This window comes from Eulemur rufifrons, chromosome 13, assembly GCF_041146395.1.
Source record: "Eulemur rufifrons isolate Redbay chromosome 13, OSU_ERuf_1, whole genome shotgun sequence".
NCBI lineage: Eukaryota > Metazoa > Chordata > Mammalia > Primates > Lemuridae > Eulemur > Eulemur rufifrons.
In genome coordinates, this window is record NC_090995.1 from 66,455 (window position 1) to 84,398 (window position 17,944).

Here is a 17,944-nt window from a genome sequence, read left to right on the forward strand (position 1 = left end):
TGAGTTTACTAAAACCTTATATCTATTTCATACTTCTCCTAAAGAAGTAAAATCAATAGCCTGTGAAGGTCGATGTCTCAGTATTTTGGGGGGGGTCACCCCTTATAAGCATTTTATTAGACATGAAAGTAAATTATCCAAAAAGTTTTTAAGAGAGTGAGGAATTAGTCATTTGATAGCCATATATGTACATTTAATTAGTCTCTTTGCTTTTTTACTTTATCTCATTTTCCCCTTACCTCCTTAATGAACCTATATCAGTGTCCTAGGGCTGCCAAATCAAATTACCATAAAATTGGTAGCTTACAACAACAGAAATTTATTCTGTCACAGTTCTAGAAACTGGAAGTCCCAAATTGAAGTGTCAGCAGTGTCATGTTCCTTCTGAAGGCTCTAGGGAAGACTCCTTGCCTCTCCCTAGCTTGTGGTGTCTCCCAGCCACCCTTGGCATTCTTTGGCTTATTACTGGATCACTCCAGTCCCTGCTTCCATCTTCACATGACCTTTTAATCTGGGTCTTTATGTGTCCTTTTCAGTCTCTTATAAGTACACTCTCATTGGATTGAGAGACCACTCAGTAGGGTCTCTTCTTAATCATAATCTAATTACATCTGCAAAGGCCCTATTTCCAAAGAAATTCATACTCTGAGGTTTTAGGTAGACATGAATTTGGGTGGGACACTATTCAGCCCACTACAGACACGTATGCCTAGAAGATTAGTTTACTTTTAGTGATACTTGCCTGTTTCCTGTGGGGAGGGGAGGCAGGGCTATTAATGATTTTACATAAGAATCTTGAGAGAATGTAGACAAAATGGTAATTATAAAAATTGTACATCTTAAGAGCCAACAACTTCAAGAAAAACAGCAAGAACTTTTTAGTGTACAGGAAGAGATGAGTGAAAGGCAGGAAAAGGTGAATGAAATGGAGAATTTAAAGAAGGAGTTAAAGAATCAAGAATTAACGATGGAACGTCTGGAAATAGAGCGACTTAAGTTGGCTCAGGAACTTCATGAAAATTATGAGGAAATGAAATCTATAACCAAGGAAAGAAATGATCTGAAGGAATTACAGGAATCATTTGAAACAGAGAGAGACCAACTTAAAGGATATATAAGAGAAATTGAAGCTACAGTAAGTTATATCTTTTTCCTTTATCTGTTAAATGTTTCTTTCAAAAACTGAGGAAAGGGGGAGGCAATGTTGGGACAATGTTGTTATATTTCTTAAATTTCACTTGTTAATTAAGGGCCTACAAACAAAAGAACTAAAAATTGCTCATATGCATCTAAAAGAACACCAAGAAACTATTGATGAACTAAGAAGAAGCATTTCTGAGAAGACAGCTCATATAATAAGTATTCAGCAGGACTTAGAAAAATCCAAAACAGAATTACAAAAAAAAGGTATGTCTTTTCTTCGTCTCGTTGTTTGACACTTCTTTCCTTACTTTCTCCTTTAAAGAAAAGATAAGAAGTAAGTAGTGGCTAAGTTATAGTTCATTCATTTATTTGGTAAGGATTTGGTGAGTGTTTAATGTGTCAGGCATAGTCCTAGGTTATGGAAATACAATGGTAACAAGGTGGACAAAATCCCTATGATCCATTTGTAGTGGAAGAAAATAGTTGATAAATAAGTAGTCGAAGGTACAAGATAACATCAGATAATGATAAATGCTATGGAGACATGAAACATTGGGATAACTGGGACAACGTGTTAAATAACTACTCTGTGCCCAACATTGAGACTATGGATATAAATAAGACATCGTTCTGTGCCCCTGATATAGGCATATAGAAAATCCCTCAAGTCCAATATGGTGAATACAGAAATATGATAATGCAAAATTACATGGTACCACTAATGACCATGGATAGGGTAATAAATCTGTACACATAGAAAAATTGAAAAGTAACATGGGGACCTATTTGAAAATGGGCACCATATAGTTACTGGAATACAGCCTGCTTTGATTTTTCTCTTGTAGCATTTGGAAACTAGTATAGAAATAAGGGTGCAACTGACTGAATCAACAGTTTGTTGGTAAAGCATAAGGATTGGTTCACTTTTGGTCTAAGCTGGAAAGAAAATTATGATAGAAAATGCCTAGCATGGGGGGGAGGGACATATACCTACCTGATGGGTGCAATGTGCACTACCTGGGGAACGGACACGCCTGGAGCTCTGACTTGGGGGGAAAGGCGGTACATAGGCAACGTATGTAACCTGCAATTCTGTATCCCCCATAACAATAAGATGAAATAAATAAAATAAAATAAAAAAAGAAAGAAAATGCCTAGCAGAAAAGTCATGAATAGCTTTAGTTGGAAATGAGGGAAAATGGATAGGAGTTTGCGACCCAAGGTAGGCTCTGAGGGTTCAAGATCACTTTCATTGTTGTAGAAAGTATCCTGATCTTTTCCCTTTAAAAAATTATGATATTCATAGTGATCTTCAAACAGTAACCTTGGTATTTTATCAATATGATAAGATCGCAAGGCTTCATGAGGAACAGGAGCTATTTTCCAATGTGAAGATAGTCAGCTTGTCTCAGGAAATAATAAATGAATTGGAGTTATTGAAAAACAGTCCACAACCAAGGACTCAACAACACTGGTAAACATAGAAACAGAAAGGCTCAAGTTGACTGAGAAACTTCAAGAAAGTCATGAAATAAAATCTCTAACTAAGGAAAGAGATGATTTAAAATAATAAAAGAAGCTCTTGCAGTTGAACATGACCACCTGGAAGCAGACATTAGAGAAACTTTGACTTAAGTCACTGTCATCTTTTCCTCCCATTTAATAAATATTTTATAAGAGAAGACAGCTGTTTTCTTAAATATTCAAAAATGATTTTGAAAAAGCAATGCTAAATTACAAGAAAGGGTAAAGCCAAAAATGCATCATTTCTTTTCTCCTTTAAACCTGTTCCTCCAGCATCCCATAAAGCATGACGACTGTCTTCCTCGTTACTTGAGTCAGATTTCCGGGAGTTATCCCTACTGGTGGTATCCCTCCTTCTCTGCTCATTCTATAATCCAAGCACCAAGGTCATTGATTTGAGAGTGTAAGAGTGAGTGTGTGTGCGTGTGTGTGTGTTTAAAATCCTCCCACTTTTCTCTCCACATTGCCACCACCCTATTCCAAGCCACCATCATTTCTTTCTGCATCAGCCTCCTAACCGGTCTCCCCACATTCATTCCCACACTTCTCTACTCCAGTTTCCATTCTGAGCCCAAGTGATCTTTTCTTCTTAAATTCCCTTAATAACTTATTGTTGCTTTTAAAATGAAGCCCAGGATCCTCTACATGGCCTGGGAGGCCCTGGGTCCCAGACCTTGCTGGTCTCTAGACTTCCTTCAGCTCACTCTTCCTCCTGCTCCTTGTGCTCCAGCGACACTTACTGGTTGCTCTTTCTCATCTCATTGCCTTCAGACATTGATCTCTCCACCTGCAGTGCTTTCTTACTCCTTTTTGCCTAACTAATATTGTTATTCTTCAGATCTCAGCTGTAGCTTTCATCCCTTAGGAAGCCTTCCTCATGACTCACAATAGGTTAGGTTTGACACTAGTGCCTGGGGAGAACTCAGCACCTCTATTTGGTAAGATACAGCATAAAATCTATCTTTGTTCCTAAAAGTGTAAGTAAAAGGCAGAGATCAGGTAAGTTTTACTTATCATTTTGTCTCTGTCCTCTAATAGGATACTGACAACAGAGTGAGCCCTCAGTAAAAAAGTCTTAAATACCTGAATAATGGAAGAGCAGGAGGGTGGAAAGATTGCTCTGTAAATGAGTCATTGAATCCTACCTTAATTGTTTTAGGAAGTATTCTGATTTCTTTTCCCCTAAAATAAAATCTCTCCAAATATCAACTGTATTGTTGTTTGATTCTCTTAAGATCCAAGAGTCTCAAGACCAACAATCACAGTCCTTCAATATGAAAGAAAAAGACAATGAGACTACTAAAATAAAGAATGAGACGGAGCAATTAAAGGAGAAGTTGAAAGCCAAAGATTCAGTACTACTAAGAATAGAAATAGAAAAGCTCAATTTGTCCAAGAGACTTCAAGAAAGTTATGATGAAGTGAATTCTGCAGCTAAGGAGAGAGATGACCTACAGAGACTGCAGGAAGTTCTTCAGTCCGAAAGGGACCAACTCAAAGAAAACATACAAGAAGTTGTAGCTAAAGTAGGTTTCATCTTTTCACCATATATTTTCATAAATATTTTGTAAGCAAATATTTTCATAAGCATTATAGCTTTGGAAAACGGTGTTAGTTATAGTATAATGGTTATAATTTTTCTATAAATGTCTTGGAATTTCCTCTAATAAAGCACCTGGAAGTGGAAGAAGAACTTAAAGTTGCTCATTGTTGCCTGAAAGAATAAGAGGAAACTATTGATAAGTTGAGAGTGAATCATTCAGAGAGAGACACTGAAATATGCATTCAAAACAAGTTAGAAACAACCAATGATAAATTAGAGAAAAAGGTAAATTGTGGGTGAAGGAGCAGTGGGAAGAAACCTGGGCACAGTGTAGCCAACTAGATTGTGAAGACTACTGTTTAACATACTTAAACAAGGTTGCTTTCCAAAGCAATTTTTTCCTTAAAATAAATAAATATATATATATGTTCATATGTATATTTTTATTAATATATAATTATTTTTAAGATCCAACAGCTTCATGAGAAACAGGAACTTACTAATGTAAAAGAAATTAGTGAGACTGAGGAAAAAAATGAGCGAACTGGAACAATTCAAGGAGTATCTCAAAGCCAAAGACGCAGCATTACAAAATTTAGAATGTGATAGGCTCAAATTGACTGAGAGACTTCAATAAAGTCAAGAGAAATAAAAATTATGATTAAGGAAAGAGATGAGCTGAAAAGGGTGCAGGAGGCCCTTCAGATGGAGAGAGACCAACTGAAGGAAAACATTAAAGCAATTATAGCTAAAGTAAGTTTCTCTCTTCTAATGTTTTTTGGGTATAAAAATAATGTTAAGGTGACAATGATGTTCACTATTAAGTTTTATTAATTTTCCTCTAATCATAAAGAGACTGGAAATGAAAGGAACTAAGAACTGCTTACATTCATCTGAATGAGTACAAAGAAACTGTTAGTAGAGGGAATATTTCAGAGAAGACAGCTCAAGTAGCAAATATTCATTGGGATTTAGGAAATTCAGATGTTGAATTACAGGAAAAAGTAGGATTTGTTTTGTTAAATTGGAAAATGACATCTGATTATTGTGTTATTCATATCCCTTATGAAAGAAAACAGAACATAAGTTAGATTACAATGTGGAGATGATTGCCTTAATTTAGGAATAATTCTGTTTTCCTAAAAGACTCTGCTTGTATCTTAACTGATTTTATGATTTCTCAGATGCAAGAACTTCAGGAAAAAAGAAGATCAATTTCTTAAGATGAAAGCTGTCAAGGAAGCTCAAGAAGAATGAAATGGAACACTTGAAGGAGCAATTTGAGGCCCAGAAGTTAACTCTGGAACATATAAAAATGGAGAATGTTAAATTGACTCAGAGACTCCATGAAAACCTGGAAGAAATTAAATCTATAACAAAAGAAAGAGATGACCTTAGGAGTGTGGAGGAGACTCTCAAAGTAGAGAGAGACCAGGTCAAGGAAAACCTAAGAGAAACCATAATTCGGGTGAGTTACCATCTCCTACCCACCCCCCCAGGAGCTAAGACCTTGTGTCCTAAAACAACAATTGGCCATAGCATTAGTGGGAGTGTAAAATAGGTCCGATCTTGGGGAAGATTGGAGGGAGTATATTTGGTAATACCTTCCACATTTTTCAATAAGTTTATTCATTGACTCAAAAAGTTCAATCGTGGCTATTCATCCTGCACACATTTGCATAAGTATTCAAAGATATTTGTAGAATATTTATTACAGCAAGTTGCAATAATGACATAAAGCAAACAAAAAATGAGAAAACTTCTAACTGTCCATTGGTAGGGGCCTGGATGAATAGATGCAGCACATTCACATCATGGAATACTACACCACAGATAAAGAGTGTTGTAGGGGTGGAGTGCTGATTTGGAAGTGTGCTATTAGGGAAAGGGGTAAGTTGCAGAGTAGTGTGGGTGAGGACTGGGAGGCCTCAGAAGGGGGTAGGAAGATGTTTACTTCCTGCCCTAGATCTTTCTATACTATGTGAATTATTTTACTCTCAGTGTATTATTTTTCTTTCTCTAATAATAAAAGACCTAGAAAAACAAGAAGAACTAAAAATTGCTCAAATACATGTGAAAGAGCACCAAGAAACTATTGATAAACTCAGAGGGATTGTGTCACAGAAAACAGATGAAAAATCAAATATGCAAATAAAGTTGGAAAACTCTGATGCTGCCTTAAAGGCACAGGTATTTTGTTTTAAGTTGTTACTGAGTAACAGAGTTTGAATCAAATATTTTTTGTAATAAAACAAGATATGAATTGGCTGAAAATTGAAGGCAAGTGAAGATTTATTTGCCTATTCAGAGACTACTATATAGATTTTTATGTATATCTATTGATATTCTAATTTTACTGTATGATTATCTCAAGATCCAAGAACTTCAGGAGAAAGAACATCAACTTCTTAAAGTAAAAAATGTTCTTGGGGGGCTGGGCGCGGTGGCTAATGCCTGTAATCCTAGCACTCTGGGAGGCTGAGGCGGGTGGATTGTTTGAGCTCAGGAGTTTGAGACCAGCCTGAGCAAGAGTGAGACCCCGTCTCTACTAAAAATAGAAAAAAATTATCTGGCCAACTAAAATGTATATATAGAAAAAATTAGCCAGGCATGGTGGCACATGCCTGTAGTCCCAGCTACTCGAGAGGCTGAGGCAGTAGGATCACTTGAGCCCAGGAGTTTGAGGTTGCTGTGAGCTAGGCTGACGCCATGGCACTCACTTTAGCCTGGGCAACAAAGCGAGACTCTGTCTCAAAAAAAAAAAAAAAAGTGTTCTTGGGGAAGCTATGTATCAAACAGAGCAACTGAAGAAACAATTAGAGGCCCAGAGTTCAACTCTGGAAAGTATTAAAATGGAGAAATTAAGGTTGACTCATGTGATGAGGCACAGTAATCAGTATAGCTCTGTGAGCCACAGTGCAGCCATCTTGTGTACGGACTCACTGCTGTGTAAAGTTAAAAAATACATAAATAACAGAAAAAAATTTATACAGTGATTAACTTGTAAGTGATTGTTTAAAATCATTAGATGTATAGTTACATTGTACTACACTTGGCAGTTCCTTGGAAAAATGTTCCTTGGATGTTCCTCAAGGAAATGTTCCTTGATTTAACGGATGCTGTTTGCTTCTGTAAGTTTGCTTGCTTATGAATTATTGTAATCAACATGTTTTTAGCCGTATGTGTATTGTTAGTATTGTTAGTATTGTTAGTGGTGAAGGTATATAACCCCTGCTCACTTTAAGATCGGGGCCATTCTCTGTCTCTGGACTTTCCCAGGACAGGCGGTGGTCGCTGGCCAGCTAATAAAGACTCCTAATTTGGCTCAATTCGGTCTTTAGGTGGTCATTTCTCGCATCTTAGGCTATAACAACTCAGAAACTTCATGAAAACATTGAGGAAATAGGGTTTGTTACTAAGGAAATTGATAGCCCAAGAAGAGTAGAGGAAACTCTCAAAGTGGAGCGAGAACAACTTAGGGAAAGCCTTAGAGAAACAGAAGCTAAAGTAAGTTATACTCATTCCTCTTCCTAGCAAGTAAATGTATTGTTTCTTAAAGCAATGAACCCTTCTTTGAAACGAGCAGTATAGTTGGCAAGAGTGAAATGGTATAAACTTTAAGTGCATAATTTGGTATTGTTCTTGAAAACTTTAAAATAGCATTTTCTTTATGGACTTTATCATACATATATATTGAATCAATGTTAAATGAATATGTGTATATGTATATATACCACAAGGTTGTTCATAGTAGTAGTTTGTAATGGGAAATAATTTAAATGTTCCTTAGAAGGAAACCGAGTAAATGTGAGCAATAAGTCAAAATAGTTTGCAACACTTAAAAAAATATTATGTGTTTGCTTCATAGAAAGCAGGAGAAGATTAAGGGGAGATGAGAACAGGGAAGAAGCAGCCTACAACTTTCTAAAAACAACAAAAGTGTAGAGTAAAAGTGTTATTATTTTTACTAAGAAAATGTATCACTTTATAAAAAAAAAGTACTAGTTAACATTAAGATATGTCATTGTTCTTAAAATTTCTCTAATGATAAAGGATCTAAAAAAACAAGAGGAACTAAGAATTGCTTATGTGCATCTGAAAGAGCACCAGGCAACTATCGATAAACTCAGAGGAATTGTTTCTGAGAATACAGATGAAATATCAAATATGCAAATAGATTTAGAAAATTCAAATGCTAAATTATGAGAAAAGGTATTTTTGTGGGGTTTTGTTTGATTGGATGTCTGATTTATCTGTGCCTAAAATTTGAGGGGATGTAAAATGGTTCAGCCACATAGGAAAACAGCATAACAGTATTTACTAATGCTGAACATAGCCAGCCTTAAGGCCTAGCATTTTGACTCCTTGGGGACGTACGCAAGAGAAAAGTTTTGTGTATACTTCCACAAAAACACATGTACAGGAATATTCATACCAGCTTTATTCAAAAATAGGCATTGGAATTGTTTTCAGTTGTTTGCTATCAGTAAGAGAATGGATACATATATTGTGATATATAAGTTCAAAAGCAGGCAAAACTAATCTAGAATGATAAAGGTCAGAATAGTGGCTCCCTCTAAGAAGGGACACACAGAAACCTTATGGAGTACTGGAAATATTCTCTGTTTTAATCTGGCTTGTAGTTACATAGCTGTATAACATGTCACAAATAATTGAGTTATATACCTAAGATTAATGCACTTAATGTATATTGTACTTCAAAAGAAAATTAAATTCTATGGAATTATGCAGGGTATCAGTGACAGTAACATAGGTAGACTATTTTTTTTTTTTTTTTTTGGAGACAAAAGTCTCTCTCTGTTGCCCGGGCTAGAGTGCTGTGGTGTCAGCCTAGGTCACAGCAACCTCAGACTCCTGGGCTCAAGCAATCCTCCTGCCTCAGCCTCCAGAGTAGCTGGAACTACAGGCATACGCCACCATGCCGGGCTAATTTTTTCTATAGATATTTTTATTTGTCCATATAATTTCTTTCTATTTTTTTAGTAGAGATGGGGTCTCACTCTTGCTCAGGCTGGTCTCGAACTCCTGAGCTCAAACGATCCACCAGCCTCGGCCTCCCAGAGTACTAGGATTACAGGTGTGAGCCACCATGCCCAGCCAAGAACCAAGCTTTTTTGAAAAGGATAACAATAGAAAAATAAGCACCACATGTACTCACCAGCAAATTGGTTTCCCTGATCATCACCTAAATGCACATTTAGGAATAACACCAATTGGGTATCGGACAGAGGTAGGGGGTGGAGGGAGGGGATGGGTGTATACCTACATGATGAGTGTGATGTGCACTGTCTGGGGAATGGACACGTTTGAAGCTCTGACTCGAGAGGATGGGGGGATATGGGCAATATATATAACCTGAACTTTTGTACCCCCATAATAAGCTGATATGAAAAGAAAAGAAAAGGATAACAATATTTTTCTTTTCTGGAAATCTCTATGAACAGTAAAGGGTAGTGGGAAAACTATTTACTATAACTTTCACACAAATAGTAAACAGTCTTAAATGAAGTCACATTTTTTTTTAGAAAATACCATTTAATTCATTATTTTTGAGAAAAGATTTGTTAAAGCAACTATTTTCCTTAATATAATTTTTTAAATCTTTTTTAAACCAAGAAATAGCATTATTCTAAATGAAGAAATATCTGAAGGATTTGATTTGTAAAAGAGCAAATAATCTCATTTCTCTACATGAAATGATAGACTTCTAGAGATGGGCTCTTTTTGGTGAAGTTAAAAGGGAAAAAGGCAACATAAATATAAAAAAGAGAAGTACTTCTGGTATGACTATTGATAAATACTCAGAATCTCATATATTTATGAGAATATTTATGAAAAAAAATATATATATTTTTTAAGACAAAGTCTTGCTGTGTTGCCCAAGATAGAGTGATAGGGTGCCAGGGTCATGAACATAGTTCACTGTAACCTGGAACTTCTGGGCTCAAGCAATGCTCCTGCCTCAGCCTCCTAAGTAGCTAGGACTACAGGTGTGTGCCACCACTCCCAGCTAATTTTTCTGATTTTTTGTAAAGACAAGGTCTCACCAAAGTGAGCCACTGCACCCGGCCCAAAATTATATAGTCCTTTTTTTTTTTTTTGTAGAGACAAGATCTTGGTATGTTGCCCAGGCCTAGGCTGGTCTCAAACTCCTGGCCTCAAATGATCCTTCTGTCTTGCTTGACCTCCCAGAGTGCCAGAATCATATATTTTTAAAAAACTTGATTGAATCCTCTAAAAAGTAACAAAAAGTTCAAATAAATGAGTTGTATGAAATAAGTCTGTAAAAATGTTTTTCATTTTCAATCAATAATAAAATAGAAAACAATTTCATTTGCTATCTGAGCAGAAACACTAGATATTTGGGAATCTTTGTGTTTCCTAGCTAACTTTATATAGAGAGTTAATTCATTCAACAAATATTTATTGAACAGTTAGTCATTCTCCTATGTACTCTAGTGAACAAGATAAAACAAGTGGGAGAAAGTGTTGTGTTTTGTACTTTTTAATCAGAAATGCAAAACATAAACAGGTTATGAACTTTCTGTTCCCAGGTGCTGGGAAGAATATATGACTAGGGCTTGGAACACTGTGGACAGTGTAGGTAGCTTTGCTAGCATTTTTGGTTGGTGGCAATAAAGTGCTTTAGGATAAAAGTTAGTGCCCCCTGTCAAAACTACAAATGAATAATGCAGAGATTTGGAAAAGTCAGGACCAGAAATAAATCTAAAACCTTATTTTACAACTATGAAGAATAAATCTTACCTCCAAAAAGTACATGATTCTCCCACTTTTTTTTTCCCAATGAGTTGAAGTCACTCAGTATAAGATTTAGTGATATTATTATTCATTTTCAGATCATTTTAACATTGCTTTTGTGTTATAAGTGTAATATTTAATTCTATTATTAAAAGTTAATGTAAAAAAGTGATAAAAGAGTATATAATTAATTAGACATTATGTGAGAATGTAATTACAGCTGAAGTCCTGTTTATTTCTTTGTACCAAAACAGAACCATCAGAACCATGAGGAGGCAGTAAAATATGAAAAAATGTTACTAAGCGATGGACAACAGCACCTTACAGAAAGCCTGAAGGAAAAGCGCTTTAGGATAGAAGTAAGTGCCCCTCTTAAAACTTCAAGGATTCCTAAAAAGGATTCAAAGGGACCTCTGTGGAATGAATAGTTGGTGCTCAGTGATTTTCTAAACGTTCTAATCTAGTACATGTATGTATGTGTGTGCATGTATAAGTACATACACAAACAACAATAGCAGTTTGTGAGGTAAGGCCTCTCTGGAAAGGTGACATTTGAGCAAATACCTGAAAGAGGTGACACCAGGTGAAGCCATACAGGTATCTGGGAGAAGAGAATTCTAGGCAGAAGGACCACCAAGTACAAATCTCCTAAGGCAGAAGACTGCGTGGTGGATTGAAGGAACATGAAGAAGGAGAGAAGCTAAAAGGAAATACGGTCAGCAAGTTACAAGGGAGAAGGCAGGCTGCGGGACATTAAAAGGACTTTGGGTTTTATTCAGAGTAAGATGGAGATCCATTGGAGAGTTTTGACCACAAGAGAGACATATGTGACTTACATTTTAAAGGGATGACTCCTATTGTTGTGTTGAAAATGGACAGAGTGGAAGCAGGAAGACCACTGCAAAGACTAATTTCAATAATCCAGGCAGAGGTGATCATGCTTTGGCCCAGAGAAGGAGCAGTGGAAGGTAGTGAGAAGTATTTAGATTCTGAATATATATTGAAGGTAAAGCCAACAGGATTTGCCGTCACCCCTATCAGAATGCAAGATCACGAAGGACTTTTTGTATAGTTTATGGTTATACCATTTAGCACAGTCCTGACAGAAGTCAGTGCTCACTGTGCCGCTGCGTACCATAACGTGGTTCATCCCAGACCAGAAGTAGGAATCCGCTCTCCAACATCACAGATTAAGGAACGTGTAGCTTTTCTTAAATTATGAAAAACAGAGGGCTCATCATTGTGAGAAGCCTCCTGTTGTATTGCTTCACACCCTGATTGAAACATGTCACTGACAATGATTGCAGCAACTTGAACTTAACATGCTCCTCCACCTGGGCTCTGACCAGTGTGTCACCTTCCTGGCCCCTCGTCATTGGAGTTTACAGGCCCAGGTTTATTACATGTCTACCACATGCCAGGTCCCATGCTGGGTGTTTTACCTCAGGAGATAGGCTTTGTCACTCCATTCATACACAAGGGAACTAGGGCTCAGAAAGGAAATTTAGCAGTTGCCCAAGTTTACACAGCTAATAAATTGGTAGAATAACTTGAAACCAAGTCTAAGTTCAAAACTTGGGTATAGAAACATTTTTACAAATATAATTTTATTTCCTGCAAGCTTAATGTCTGTATCTTTTTATAGAGTACATAGATATATATAGATGGAGTTAATATTTTACTTAATTCCCTGGAAAACTTTGTGGCAGTTATTGTAGTCATCCTGTTGTTGATGGAAATGGCTCGGTAACTTCCCCAGTTAAGAAGTGCCAGAGCTAGAACCTGAACTCTAGCACTGAGAGAGGGCTAGAAAGCAGATTCTAGGCAGATAATAGAAACATGTGAAGTGGCTATACCAAGCTTGCAGATAGGCAGTTTGATTCTTAGTCTCTTGTTTTAGCTGCTAATTTATACTGCCTACTATAAACATAAGCCAGCATTCAGCCTTGAGCTACAATGCGTACTAGAGTGAATTCACTCAAATTTCTCATCAGATTTTGCCAATGTTAATTCAAAGCATGGATATTCAAAGACTAAAAGAAAAAGCATCAAAATGATAAGAATGGTTGTTCCTGGTTTTCTTTGTAATGTTTAAAATTTTTTTAATTTCCACAATAATGGTGTATTATTTCTTTAATCCAAAACCAAAAATAACAATTTCCTTTTGGTTTTAAATGTAAAGGTCTTAATTTATTTCTGGTCTACAGAACATGTAAAAATGTAAGTTTAGTTAAAATGTTAGGGTTGGAACTACTTATTGTTAAATTTGAATGCATTGTTAAGTTGAATGAATTCTAATTTCCTTTAGGGGCTCCTGAAGAGATACTCAGAGATGAATAATCACTATGAGTGCTTAAATGGATTGTCTCTTGACTTGGAGACAGAAATTGAAACCTAAAAGGAGCTTTCAATTAGAGTAAAAGCAAACCTGTCACTTCCAGATTTGCAAACCAAACAGATTCAAAAACTTCTTACCGCAAACCAGAGATGTTCCATGGAATTTCATAAAATCATAAAGAAATTTAAGGTACTGTCTTTTTTAGTAATATCTTTATAGATAGAGCTATAAATTTCAGTTACAAACTTCAGTGTATTTAAGTCCTGCTATGGGTGCTGGCATATTTGCTATTTTGTGTACTTACTACCAAATTAAATATTACATAGGTCTGTGAATAATATGTTCAGAATCTTCAGTATTCCTAATACTTGTTCATTCAGCAAGGCCTGAGCTCTGCCTGTGGGTCTAGACACTGCCAGGGTGTTCAGGAGGCAGATGTGAACAACATCTGAAAGATCTCAGTCCAGCTTGGAGTTCATTTTGTAGATGATAGGCAGTCATTGGACGGTTATTTTGAGGGGTGGCAGTAACAGGATCAGATGACCATTGAGGTACTTCAGTACAGAATAAAGAAGAAATGAGTTTGAGGGGGATATTTCTTCCAGTGGTAGAAAGAAGAGACAAGAGGCAGTTACAATAGTCCAGACGAGATACTTGGTGTGACTGTACTGCTAGGGAAGGTTTCATAGTGCTGGAGAGGACAAAAGGGATTAAAGCAATATTTAGCAGCTTAAAATGGTAGGTCCACATGATAGATTGTGGAGGTAAGGGAGAACAGTTTAGATGGAGTCTCGAGGTTGGGCTCAGTCAGGTTTGTGAATAGTGGTACCATTAAATGAGATAAAAAAGAAAGAGAAGCTTGGTAGGTGAGGCAAGAGAGACCAGGTGATTAGACTGAGATATTTTGAGGTTGAAAACCTTATAATGGAATATCCAAGAAGAGAAACCAAGTAGGCATTTAATTGTGATTCTGAAGTTTGGCAGGAGAAAAGTCGGGACTAAGATTTGAGATTCATCAGCATATAGGTGATAGGTAATAGAAGAAGTGTGAGGTAAGATCATGCAGAAAGCATTTGAAGAATAAGAGTCTTGGGCTAAGAAGAGAACTCTGGAAAAGATAAATGTCTAAGAGGCAGTAGCAGAAAAGGGAGCAATACTTGGGCTCAGGGTTGAAAAAGTAAGTGAGACAGGAAAGAACTGAGTGAAAGTGGTATTGCTTAAGTCAGTGGAGAAGAGTATAAAAAGTGAAATGGTCAAGGCCCGGCGCAGTGGCTCACAGCTGTAATCCTAGCACTCTGGGAGGCTGAGACGGGGGATTGCTTGAAGCCAGGAGTTCAAGACCAGCCTGAGCAAGAGCAAGACCGCGTCTCTACAAAAAATTAGCCAGACGTAGTGGTGCAGACCAATAGTCCTGGGAACCATGCACCATACTACTACTTGGGAGGCTGAGGAAGGAGAATCACTTGAGCCCAGGAGTTTGAGGTTGCAGTAAGCTGTGATAATGCCACTGCTCTCTACCTTGGGCAACGGAGCAAGATCTGTCTCAAAAAAAAAAGAAAAAGAAAAAGATGAAATGGTCAAGAGTGGCAAAGACTTCAGAGAGCCAGAATATGGACTGGTGATATCCTCTCAATTTGGTGATAATAGAGCTCATTGGTAACCATTGTCAGAACCATTTTCATTGGGTGGTTAGGGAAGAGGCCAAATTATAAGAGGTTAAGAAATGGTGGAAGTTGAGCAATTGGGGAGCAGTTATCTCCTAGGTAGATGGCCCCTCAGGCCGTGATAATTCTTCCTCAGATCCTGGCAATGAGACATCCAGAACTTATTCCTGAGGTCCACAGATACATATGGCATTCAAGTCATTGTCACCTTGAAGTCAAACATCTAAATATGCTTAGCAAGGAAGTTTTGAGGTATGTAACATCATCTGTTTGGTTACCCAATCAAGGAGGGGAAGAGATGATGTTGAAAATGAATCTCAAGTGTCTAACTAGGAAACCTGGGTGATTGGCAATATAATTAACCAAAAAGAGGGCAATAGAAAAAGGAGGAATCATTATGGGGAAAGGGATTATGTTAAATTTTAAACATACTGAATTTGAGGTACTTATAAGACATCCATGAGGTATATCTAGTAGGAAGTCAGAAATATGGAAGTAGAGGTCTGGAAGTTATTCTCCCAAGATGCTGAGTAGAAAAAATTAGGGATAGAGAGAAGCTCCTTACCTGTTCCTCACTTATCAGAGTATATAGATAAATAAGAAATGCCATCCTACCTCATAGTTTCAAGGATTAAAACTTCCTCTAAATGTGATAAAAGTTTCATTTTCCAATTTGTTTAATTTTTTTCTGCCAGTGTGTACTAAGCTGTATTACAAAGATGAAAGAAGAACAACATGAATCCATCAATAAATTTGAAATGGATTTTATTGGTGAAGTGGAAAAGCAAAACAAATTGCTAATTAAAATACAGCACCTTCAACAAGATTGTGATGTACCATCCAAGGAATTCAGGGACTTCAAGTTGAACCAGAATATGGATCTACATATGGAGGTATAAATGGATTTAATTAGACTTTAAGTCATTTTAACAAATAGAAAGGGGTCTTCTCATATGCTTAGAGCCATTTTTATTTGACATAAGTTAAAGATAGGGTTGCAGAGTGACAACTGCCAAGACACAAACGCTGCCAAGTAATGGACTAGCCTCCCTACTGACCTCCATAGATAGAGAAAAACAGATTTAACATCAGCAAGTGGGAATTCATGGAACCTCAGAATAAGTTTCCAAAATGCCTTCTAAAACTTCTTTCATCTACGCTAGGAGTCAGAAACTTTTTATTGCAACAGCTCCATGTGGAGTGTGTTACTTTAACCCAAAAATGTGAGGCTGGCATCCAGCTCCTAACATGCATGTTGTATGTAAAAAGCTACATTCAGAAGCACTTCATGAAGCTGGGCATGGTGGCATGCACCTATAATTCCAGCTCCTCTAGAGGCTGAGGTGGGAGGATCACTTGAGTCCAGGAGTTGAAGACCAACCTGGGCAACATAGGGAGACTCAGAAAAAAAAAAAAAAAAAGAAGCACTTCATGTATCATGATAGTGAACCGCGTAGATTTATCATTTTGACAGGTTCTAATTCTAACAGATAGAATCTATTACATTACCTATGCTGCCAAAATTTTATTACAGAAATAACTAGAATAAAGTTTTAAATTAGAATTATATTTCTTAGTTTACTTTAGACATTAAGAAGAATAAAGGGCCAGTAGATACTTTACTTTTTTATGATATTTGTATCATGTATGATAAAATTTATATCATATTTGGATAAAAACTTTCCTAATGTTCAGGCCCTTCAATGCTTATTCTTCACTAGGAAATTCTTAAAGATTTCTCAGAAAGTGACTTCCCCAGCATAAAGACTGAATTTCAACAAGTTTTAAGTAATAGGAAAGAAATGACGCGGTTTTTGGAAGAGTGGTTGAATACTCATTGTGATACAGAAAAGCTTAAAAATGGCATCCAGAAGGAAAACGATAGAATTTGTCAAGTGAATTACTTCTTTAACAACAAAATAATTGTAAGTATTACTTTTTATTATACCACCTCATTCTTGTTGTTTGCTTTAATTTTTTTACCTCCTTAAAGGGGGTTAGAGCAACTTAATTTTAAGTATTTTTTAAAATTTATTTGTATATGCTTTATAAAAATTGGTTTTGTAATACACGTTCTTCTAATGTATTATGGTTCCTTAAGATAATTAAATATATCAATTTCTGCTGATAAAGGTAACAAAATATTGATGTGTAATGTTCAGTTTCCACTTGTGGAATCTTGAATCCTCTTACTGTTCTCTGTTCCATCTCCTCACAGCTTTTGTAAGAATTGAGCCTTTTCCCCGAGTAGCCTCAGAGATGGTGAGACATGAGTCCACTTCAGGGCTTTGGGCAGCAGCTGCGGTAAAGCCATAGCCAGGCCTGGCCAGCTATGTTAGTAGGGCCCCATGTGCTAATCCTTGAACACTGAGGTTCAAAAATGTAGTTTGTTTTTTATTTATAAGCTTTATTTTTCAAGAGCAGTTTTCAGTTCACAGCAAAATTGAGCAGAATGTACGGAGAATTCTCAGTTACCTCATCTCCACAAGCACACAGTCTCTCCTGCTGTTGTCATCCCATACCAGAGTGGAATATTTGGCACAATTGATGAATTGATATTTCATTATCATCCAAAGTCCATAGTTTACATTAGAGTTCACATTTGGTGTTATACGTTCTATGAGTTTTGACAAATGTATAATGACATGTATCCATTTTTATAGTTATCATACAGAATAGTTTCACTGCCCTAAAAATCCCTTGTGGGCTCTGCCCATATTCATCATTCTCTTCTCTAACCCCTGGCAAGTGCTAATCTTTTTACTGTCTCCATAGTATTGCCTTTTCCAGAATGTCATATGTTGGAGTCATACAGTATTTAGCCTTCTCAGATTGGCTTCCTTCACCTAGTAATATGTATTTAAGTTGTCTCCATGTCTTTTCATGGTTTTATAGCTTATTTGTTTTTCACACTGAATAGTATTCCATTATCTGGATGTACCAATTTACTCA

At 36.7% G+C, this 17,944-nt stretch overlaps 1 pseudogene; it reads left to right on the top strand.

Annotated features, from left to right (window-relative positions):
* The window catches only part of LOC138393903 (centromere-associated protein E-like), a 64,773-nt pseudogene that overhangs the window by 29,195 nt on the left and 17,634 nt on the right, over positions 1-17,944 (top strand).